The following is an 11,112-nucleotide window of genomic DNA, read 5'->3' on the forward strand; positions in this document are numbered from 1 at the left end:
GTCATTGGTTTCCATTCCTTTGGAAGAGATCTAAGGAATTTAAGATTGGAGTCTTTTGTCTGATAGACTCTTCCATGCAACTTCAGAGCATTTAGTAATTTTTAAAATCTACTAAAAATGTCAGTGAGAGACTCACTATCTTCACTATGAAAGTGCTCATATTGCTGAATTAGCAGTTTCATCTTATTTTCCCTGACTTGTTCAGTGCCATCATAGATAATCTGTATTGTATCCCAAATTTCTTGGCAGTTTTGTAATTGATGATGTTGTCAAACATGTCACCATCAACTCCATTAAACAGAATATTCATGGCCTTCTTGTCCTTCCTGACTTGTTCAATATCAGGATCTGACCATTCATGCCTTGGCTTGGGAACTGATGGCTCATTTCCAGTTGCAGCTCTCATTGGTACATGAGGGCCTCTCTCTATGCAGTCTACATAGGCCTCATCTTGAGAAAGTAAATGAAGATGCATCTTTACCTTCCAGTGATGGTAATTGTCTTTATCCAGAAAAGGAATCTTGACTCCAACATCCCTCTTGTTCATCTTGCTGTTTGTTGTGATCTTTAAACTCTTTGTTCTTTAAGAGCTTGCTCTGATACCAATTGTTAGTCCCTAACAATGCAGCAAGAATTACAGAAGGGGGGTTGAATGGAATTCTTGAACCTTTTTCAGAAATATAAAATGATCTAACTTAAGATATATATGACAGTGTTTTGATTTGCAAAGTGCGGAATAACAAGTTAAATATGAATCAAAACACAAAGTAATAAAAACACAAGTTTTTAAAATTTTCTGGTGGATTAGAAAGTATCCACCAGAGATATATAAATATATCGAGAGAACTCTGTGAAGCTTAAGTAGCTCACAGCTGCTTACAAATGAGAACAACTAAACTTACAGAGAAATGCTAAGAATACAGCTTACAAATGTTTCTCTGAGAATTTACTTGCTTAGTCTTCTTGTTGTTCTAATTGCTACTCTTGGTTTATATATCACCAAGATTACACAGTAATAAGACAAGATAATAAAACAAAACCTATCAAGTCTAACACTATGTTGCTTCATTACTCTATTCCAGCATCTTTAAATATGTTCATAATAGCATGGAAATGGAAATGCTTCTTTGTTCTCAAAAACCCAGTTAAATAGGCTTCCACATTCCTTTTACATACACTTGACGCATGTGACTGTGTTGTCACTGTCAACAGATGTTTGAATTGATTATCCGTCGGGTACATGATCATCCGTCGGGTACATGATCATCCATCGGGTTGCCTTGTTGATCATCCGTCGAGTGACATTGTTGATTATCCGTCGAGTAGCTATTTGGCACTTGACTTCATTTCATTTATGCAGAATTACAAGAAATCATCTATGTACAATTAATCAACCTATTCTACATATCTAATTAAAGTCTACATGACTTATATGCTACTACAGAATCTAAACAAGGTGTATGCAGAAATGTGCTTCATGACTTATTATTACATAAGCTACTCACTCGATGGATAACATATTATCATCCGTCGGGACTATATTGAGTCATCCGTCAGGACTATATTCCTTATCCGTTGAGTGCTATATTTTTCACTAATTTAAATCTACTAAGGTGTTTTGTTAATGAAATCATCAAGTTCACAACATATCCACAACATATATATATATATATGCATGTTGTGAAATATTGTTATTCTGTTATCAATTCAAATGCTTATAAATTGCATAATACCTATGTTAGAGATAAGCAGTAGTTACGTATACCCTTAGTATAGGGGACCCAAAGGTGAACATTTTTCTAAACTGAGAGTCGATGTTCCCGAGTATAATATATGTATATTTATATATATATAGTTTTCTATACCTATTAATTAAATAAGGTATATTTGATGGTTTTGGATAATAACCAAACTTATTTTCGATTATTCAAATAAGGATCATACTTTCGTATAAGTATATCTTTTGTTATTTATAATTTGTTTCAAGTATGAGTTTTAAAAGTTTTACTTCAATTATTTTACAAAGATTATCCTTTATGGAAATATTATTTAAATAATAATATTCAGATACTTTCTAATATATCGGGACTGATTTATTTTATTAAATCATCATTACTCTAAACATTCTTTAAAATGTTTTCGAGTCTTCAAAATGATTTAAAAGTTAGAGCGGATCCCAAAACTCGTTTTCAAATTTAAGATCTTCCTTTAGAAGGGGATTTAAATACTCGCTTAAAAATCTGAGGGATCCGGCTCTGTGGTGTATTTTATATTCGCAACGAGGTTGTGGTTTTGATAAAAGAATTTGATTACTTGCCCAACGTTCGGGAGGTAAGTCCATCTAATTGAGTCGGCATAAGCGACAGGCCGGGGTACAGTCTATCAAAATGTAAGTGGCTGGGTGGCAGTCCATCAACGCGTAAGAGGCCGGTTGGCGGTCCAGCACAAGGTCCTAATGCGGCCATGGTGATGACCGGTGGGGGATTCATCCATCTACTAGTACAAAAGGTTACTTAATTGGTATCTTTGCTTGATCAGCAAGATATCGGGTTTATGCCAAATCTCTCTTCTTTCCAAATTCATTGGATATTAAAACTCTGTTTATAATTTTTATAACAGAGGTTTTTAAGGGGTGTATAAGATATATATAGGTGTATATATATATATATCGGGACTTAATAAAGTATCTCGTAACTTCATTTCTTTCAAATGATATTTCAAAGATTGAATCTATTCAAGTCTTATCTTGTAGTCTCATCTGTGTGATGAACTTTTGAAACTGATTATAACTTGAACGGTGGTAGTTCAAGTAGTATTCGGAAAAGATATAAGTATATTGGAGCATCTTGTAACTTCATCTTTTCAACTTATATCCAGTAAATGATTATCTTATGCATGACAAAGATTTTCAGGAAAATGTTGACATAATGTTAGATATATGAGATCACCTTGCAACGATATTTTTATTCAGTTATAAACTGAACTCTGTGTATATCATGCATGACAGAGGATTTAAAAGATTTTGAAAAGTATATATATGTATACTGAATATTTTACGACCTTGTCGCATTAAGACATCAAACTTGGTTCTTGTTTGCTTGACCAACACTTTCATGAGTACTATGAGAAGGCTCATATATTGTTAATTACAATACATATTATTTTGGTGGGCTTGTTGCTCACCCTTGCTTTATTCTTTCATCCAACAAAAAAAGCTAGACAAGATGAACAGGACAAAGCTCCCAATTCACGAGCGAATAGGAAATGTTTCGCAGTTTCCTGTAGGCATTGATGTCGCTGTAGCCGAGGTAGGAACTACCAATAGGATAGGCTTTCAACTTTTGAGATGGCAAAGATTATGTAAATCTATTCAGAAACCCTTTTGAGATGTACAGCTTATAATTGTGGAATAAATTGACTTGTGTTATTTTTGGTATTCATCTCTGAGACTATAACTTGTGGTGTGTATATATTATGGGGTCACAATACACAGTAGTTGGTTGTTTATTAAGATTGAGTGTTATTAAGGGAAATGGAACTCGTGACAACCCGGATCCCCGACCCCGGATTTGGGGGTGTTACAGAAATGGTATCAGAGCCAAGCGTTATAAACCTCAGAGATGATGCGACGTTAAAATAATAAGTTCACTAAAATAATAAGAACTCTTGCCAAGTTCATAGTCGGACTACCTAACGTAGTATTGACAGTTAAAACCCTTACGGGAATCCTTATAAATATCAAGGTAGTAGCATAGTTCGTTATTGTATAGGTTAGCGGGGCACCGAACCCTGAGGTTCAGGACCAACAACATGATGATGTTTTACTACATATTGGAGATCAGATTGTGGATCCAATGGAGCACCCTAACGAGGGACCGAATGATGTTCATATTAAGGATGTAGCGGTTCAGGATGTTTTCCCAGAAGGGAAGGTTGTTGAGGAGGATTCCATGGAGGATCCTGAGGAGACTGAAAAGATGATCGCTAAGGAATTAATGACCGCAGTTCAGGCAACTACCAGGGGTAGCATTGGCCGGTTACTACCATAGGTTTGTTCAAGTTTGCAAAGATAGCAGCCCCTTTAACGCGGCTTACTCGTAAGACTGAGAAGTTCGAATGGACATAGAAATGCGAGAACAGCTTTCAAGAATTGAAGCAAAGATTTGTGACGGCCCCTATATTGGCGTTGCCGGATGGAAAAGGAGATTTTGTGATTTATAGTGATGCTTCGTATAAGGAATTAGGGTGCTTCTTATACAGCATAACAAGGTAATTACGTACACATCAACATAATTAAGGGAATATAAAATTCGATATCCCACCCATGATCTTGAGCTCACAGAAATAGTTTTTCCCTAAAGATTGGAGGCACTACTTGTATGGAGAGAAGTGCGAGATTTACACAAACCATAAGAGCTCTAGTACATTTTTACGTAGAAAGAGCTCAACATACGCCAGAGGAGGCGGTTAAAGCTAATCAAGGATTATGATTAGGAGATTCTTTATCATTCGGGGAAAGCCAATGTGGTGGCTGATGCCCTTAGTAAAAAGGAGAGACTCAAGGTGATAATGTCTTCGAAAGAGTTGATAAGAGATTTTTAGAAAATGGAAATAGAAGTGAAGGTAACCGGAGCCGGTACCGAAAAGCTGTTTGAGATTGCAATGCAGCCCGAATTATTGGAAAAGATCATATTGTGCCAAGAAAAAGTGATGAATGAAAGCAGAGAGCCAATTACTGGAAAAGAGATTAATACCGAGAAAGATGATAAGGGAATAATGAGGTGTTCCTACAAAATTTGGTTTTCAAACGTTCAAGAGCTTAAGGACAGGATCTTAGATGAAAGCCATAGTTCGAGGAATAAGATTTAGGGCAGACCCTGAATGTGATAGTCAGGGAGGTCGCCATCAAGAAAGAAAGAACCCATAACATAATGAAATGTAAAATAAGGATTTTAATGTATAAGATAACCCTGATTATGGGAGAAGGATGAAACAATTCATATTGAGAAAATAGAAGTCGAGCAAGATAGGGAGAACCAGGATAGTACTCCTATGGGGAAATTCATGGACCTGCCTAAACAAAACTTATACTTTTACCCCCAACCACCACCCTGAGGAAACAATGCGGTGGGAAATTCTTTCAGGACCTTTAAGTTGCTAAGCTCTTAGAGTTCCAAGGAACAAGTTGACCCAGTCGAGGCAAGAGCCTCGCTAAAGGAAATAGAGGAATCATTTGAGATTCTAAACGATTGACGAAGAGCAAAAGACTGTTTTTCCACTTACCTTCCTAAGAGAGAGGCCACCCGCTGGCGGAAGGCTAAGGAAGATAGAGAGAAAGTGTAGAAGTTTTAAAACCAAGCTAGAGGAGGATAAGTATGATGAATCGTGAATCTAGATTGTGAAAGTCGTCAAGGTTCGTCAGAAGGACACGAATCCTGAATGACGGGATGTTTGAAATCAATGCTTATATTGTGTTGGTTCATGAAATGGCTGTAATAGAAACGAAAATAGAAGACTGAGAGGGGAAGGAGTATAAAGGGATATAAAGGAATAGAATTGAGAATCGATTAGGGAGTTAGGTATGTGAAACCCTAAGAAACCCTAGAAATAAATATAGAGCAGTGTGTCATCATCAGCGCGATGGTAACTGATCATAAGATAAAGTCAGGGTTTGAAGGCGTAAGCGATACGTATAATTAATCCCCTTTAAGTTGGGAGTATTCGCTAAAACTTTGAGATAGACCGATGGATTAATAAGGAAACACAGATGGAATGAGGAGACAGGATAACAAGATATTAGGAAAATGGGATGAAGGAAGTGACCTTCAAGAATGTAAACTGTATGTAAGACCGGTGGCTTGATACCCAGAAAGGGAGACGCTGGTATAAAAGATATCCCAACATTGAGATGACGGTTGAGATAAATGATGGAGATAAATGAATAGTTAAAACTAAAAAGTTCACATTGAACACGACCAATATCTTCCAGAACATCCATGTTATCATTACCAAATCAGGAAAGAAAAGTGAATAACTGTTGTTATCTTTCGGAGGCCATATGGATTGACCTCAGTTAGGAAAAGGATGTTACCCATGAAACTAAGTATAGACTATCGAGGTGGGAATTATTGAATGAGATACCTTTATCAGGGATATATGACTTGATTTATTAATGGAAAAGTGTAAGTACCTTTTTAAACGAGGAATTAAGGATAAAACCTCGATAAATTGAGATGAACCCTAGGGGAATGCATAAAGGATTGGCATTTTACCCATAATAGGAACAGTATGAGTTTTGACAGTATGAATTGAAAGGATTAAGGTAACAACAACCTTTAAAGACTAGTGGAAGAAGTTTTCAGAACTATATAGACAATGGTTTTAGTATTAGTAAATGGTATCTTGATATACCCTGTACCTAGGGAGTACATGATGAAGGATTTAAGGATAACCTTAGAGGTTTTACAAGGAGAAAGGTAATATTCAAAGTTCTCAAGATAAAAGTTTTGATAAAGGAAAGACGTAATTATAATAATGCCAGGTGGGGCACGTGTTGAACCATAAGAAAGTATAGATCGACCCAATGAAGGTTGAGATTAGTGAAAACAAGAAGGACCCAAGATAAAAGATGTCCTAAGTATGATCGAAAGTCAGTCGTGATGATGTTCAGATTTAAAGACTAAGGCAATAACTTATGGAAAAATGGTGATATTTTTTTTTCTTACCAAAGCTTAAGGAAGAGCATTTTCACATAAGGAGTGATTGAAAATGAGGTAAAAAAAATTTAGTTAAAGATTGTTCAAAAGACATTGATTGTAAGGAACTATTACTATCAGGAAAGACCAATGAGGTGGCCGACACTCTCAGTGTAAGAGAGCAATATAGGCGCTCGTGCCGGAGGAATATAGTAATGATGGTTAAAACCGTGAAAGGTGTATTATGGTGTGAAAGATTGACATTCCTTCTGATGATTGTGTGATATTTGACCGTAATAGTAGTTTGGTAAAGATTCAATTCATGTAATCTCCGTGAACGGGCTATCTATCTTAGAAGGTCCTATCTTGAGATAAGCCAGGACCATGTTACGAAAGGACTAAATGAACCTTTGAGCTTCATGTCTCCCAATAAATACATATAGTTAATAATGGTGTTAACCTGCTATCGTTGATTTTATTAAAACTCTTCTGCAATTTTATTTGCTTTGTGTCATATGTAAGTCAAGTTCAGGAGTGTTCTTCATGAATCATGAATGGTGACTATGTTACCTCCTTAGAAGAATTTGATACGGTAGGTATGGACTCTGTATGGTTAGCTATTAAGATTTCGAGGAAAACGAATGACTACAGTAGGTTAGTGGTGGACCATAGTATTACAACAACGAGTCTATGAATAATGAGACGATGACAACTGTGAGAGTTGTATTGTAATGAATGTTGAGATTGAGTACCACTAATCGGGTCATGGTGATGTATACGTAATCATCGTAAGACTAACTAAGCCGATCATTTACCTATGATATATTTATGCCTTCTTATCGACAGAGAGTCGTATTACTATACATGGAAGGTTGTGATGCAAGCGTAAAATTCTAGTAACGACGATGTCTAGAATGAAATCCCATATTCGATTTTTCAATGTCGAGGGAGTTTCAAAGATGATTGTTTATAAGCTCAAGCAAGAGCATGGATCCATAGAACGATGGACGGAATAGTAAATATTCAGGAACGTAAATTGTGATGTGATAATACTTGATGTTGATATATGTACATATGTTCAATTCTCCTTTGATAAACCTCTATAGTTCAGAGGTAGATTCCAAGCCAAATATTTTATGGTAGTATTTTTTTATGTAAAGCTGTTAAATTCGTTCTTTTTCTTTCTTCTTTTCATTTCGTGTAAACTGAGAAGAACAACCCTTCCAGAAGGGGGGGTATTGCCGAATGATTATCTATCTATGTGATAGAAGCCTAGTAGGATACCACATGTTGTTTAATTGCTTGTCAAGTACTAAAGGCTGGCCACCTTCTGTACTAGCTATGCGATATAACAAGTGTTCATGATCATAGTGATCTCTCAATAAATTCTTTTACTTCTATATGAAGGACCAAGCTTTCGAAGATGGAAGCAGCTAGAGGTGAAGTGTTATCAGTACGATGGTATTCCGAATCTAACGCGTTCGTGATACTAAGGTTGATGCGGTTATTAAAAGGTTATAGAACGCTAACGAGCAAAAGTGTAACCTGTATAATATTAGGTATGGAAGATAGTAACGATTACGAACTAGAAAAGAGTGGGTATTGAGAGGAAAAAGCTATAACACTAGAAGCTATGATGAGAGTCTGTGCAATAGACTTGAAAGAATTTGGAATGATCACTTAACACGGATTGAGTTTTCTTACGACAATGGATCGTATGTTAGTATCGAGATGTCACCTTATGAGATCCTTGAGGGAAGACAATGTCGATCTCCCTTATGTTAGGATGAAGTTGTAGAGCTCAAGATGCTCGGACCAACAGTGGTCCAAAGGACCCAGAATATAATAGATCTAATCAGAGGACGACTGGTAATAGCCCAAGATGGACATAAGAAGTATGCAGATTTGACACGAAAGGACAAAGAGTATAAAGTAGGGGACCTGGTGCTATTACAGGTATTCCCTTGGGAAGGATGGATGAGGTTCGGAAAGAAAGGAAAGCTAAGCCCATGATTTGTTGGACCCTTGGATATATTAATACGTATTGGGAAGTTATCAAATGAACTAGCCCTACCCCAAACTTGTAGCAAGTTCATATAAGAAAGTTTAATCCGAATATGGGACATATAGGAGAATGTGAGCGCATAGACATGCAACCAGATTTGACTTATATGGAGCAACGAGTAAGGGTTATGGATTGAAAGAAGCAAGTGCTTAGGAACATGGTTATCAAACTGGTCATAGTTTTATGGAAAAACCACAATGTGGGAAGAATTGACTTGAGAGTTAGAAATCGCAATGCTAGAAAAGTATCCCCAACTATTTTCTATCTGATTTTGGGACGGAATCCTTTTAAGGAGGGGAGACTGTAATAACCCCAATTTTTGGAATTTTTGAAACACTGATGAATAGTAACTTTTGCTGACGATGCTGATTAAGGATAATTATCAGACCACATTCTATAGGAGTACTATTATGGAAATTCTAAGATCGTATTAGTATTCCATAAAGTAAATGAGTGTATATAAAGGTCGTCAGAATCCAAATTCAAACACTTTGATTTTTCCCGAAAATCCACCATATACCGAAAGAATTAAGTATAATGTAACATGATTAAAAGGATTTAAATTCAAGGATTATAAGCAAGAATCATTAAAGGACTATAAAATATGAAGAGAGGGTTAGGGAAGCCCAAGTAATAAGATCCCGAATATGATCCTTCAAATGATCAACGAGAACGAGAGTTAAGCGAACCGTAAAACAAACAAACGTTAGAGGGGAAAGGACATGCAAGTAGCATGAGAAGGAAGATTCTAAGATAAGATAAAACATGTGGTTAGAAGCAAGGTTACATCATCACACCACAAGAATGAGACATGTGGCGAAGTAATGATTTAAGTAATGACATAAGCAAGTGAAAACAAGATATTTAGCCAATAATTAACCACAACCATGCAATCTTTGCACAAATATCAAGGCAAGATCAACAAGAGAAAGCTCTCCCCCATTTCTTTCTTCTTCCATTCGACCTTTTCATGAAATGAAGAAATAGATTTTCAAAACTCAAGCTCTAAGCCATGGAAAATTACAAGGTTTGTTTCCTTAGATCCTATATTTCATAACTTAGTTATACCATGAGTTTAAGATCAAGATTCCATGGTTTGCTTAGCTAATCCACTCATCAAAGATGATGATGATGAATAGTAGTGAATAGTAACTTACTTTGATTTTCTTGATTTTCATGAAAGCTTAAGGTTGATTAAGAAAAGATCAAGGTTCCTAGAGGCTTGTTAGTGACTACCCACTCTCCAAGGAAGGTATAAACTCTTGAACCCTTAGTTTTAAGTTTGGTTTGTTTGTATGATAATGGTGCTTAGATGAATGGGTTTAGTTTGATGTTAATGGATGTTGGATTGTTGTTGAATTGGTGATGATTTGGTGTAGTTTAAACTTTGGAAATTGTTAGGTTATAGCCGTCGTAATGCCTGATTTTCTTTAAACTATTTTGTGATTAACTGTTGGACCCAAACATCCACTTCTATTAACTAACGACTTCCATTCTTAGATAGATTATGTTTCAAGCTTCATTTTGATATATCGTTCGCTTAGATCCGATTTACGGTTTAGGAGAAACGGCCGTTTTAAGTTACGGTGTTTCGCGAACAAACCTTTACATGCAAGAAAGAAGAAAAAGAATAGAAATGGGAAGATTGGAATAAATAAAAACAACAACTTTGCTTATGTTTCAAATGCTCCAAGAAAGAAATGTGAAAAGTGTGGCTCTATGAATCAGCTAACTTATCTTTGTAAAAAGATGGTTAGCAAGCCAGTTGAGGGAGCCTCCAAGTATAATGAATCTAAGGCAAAATGATACCTATTCATTTTGTGATAAGTTCGACTGCATTCCCTATAATCTAAAAGTAATGAAGAGTTGTCACAAGCTGAGAGTAGATCTCAAAGAAGTCAGTATTGGATCTACAACTACAAGGGAGAATGCACAAACATCTATGAATACTATTCTTTCTGAGACTTCTAACTCTACTTCTGCTAAATCAGTTAACAAGAAGAGAGTACCCAACACTGCTTGGGTTGCTAAACACACTTAAAACTCATTGTGTGCAGGGAAAAATGAAGAAGGTCATATGGATCATAGACAGTGGAAGCTCCAGGCATATGACAGGTGATAAGGCCATGCTATCATAATTTGAGAAGAAGGCTGGCCCTTTGGTGACCTTTGGAGACAACAACAAAGGATTCATAATGGGATATGGCAAGATTATTCTGTAAATGTTGTCATTGATGATGTAGCATTGGTAGCTGGTCTTGAAGTAAATCTTCTCAGTGTTAGACAGTTTGCAGACAAAGGTTTTAAAGTTCTATTTGACAAAGAAGAATGTATCTTCATCAGCAAGAAAAC

This window comes from Apium graveolens, chromosome 4 (genome assembly GCF_009905375.1).
Source record: "Apium graveolens cultivar Ventura chromosome 4, ASM990537v1, whole genome shotgun sequence".
NCBI classification, from domain to species: domain Eukaryota; kingdom Viridiplantae; phylum Streptophyta; class Magnoliopsida; order Apiales; family Apiaceae; genus Apium; species Apium graveolens.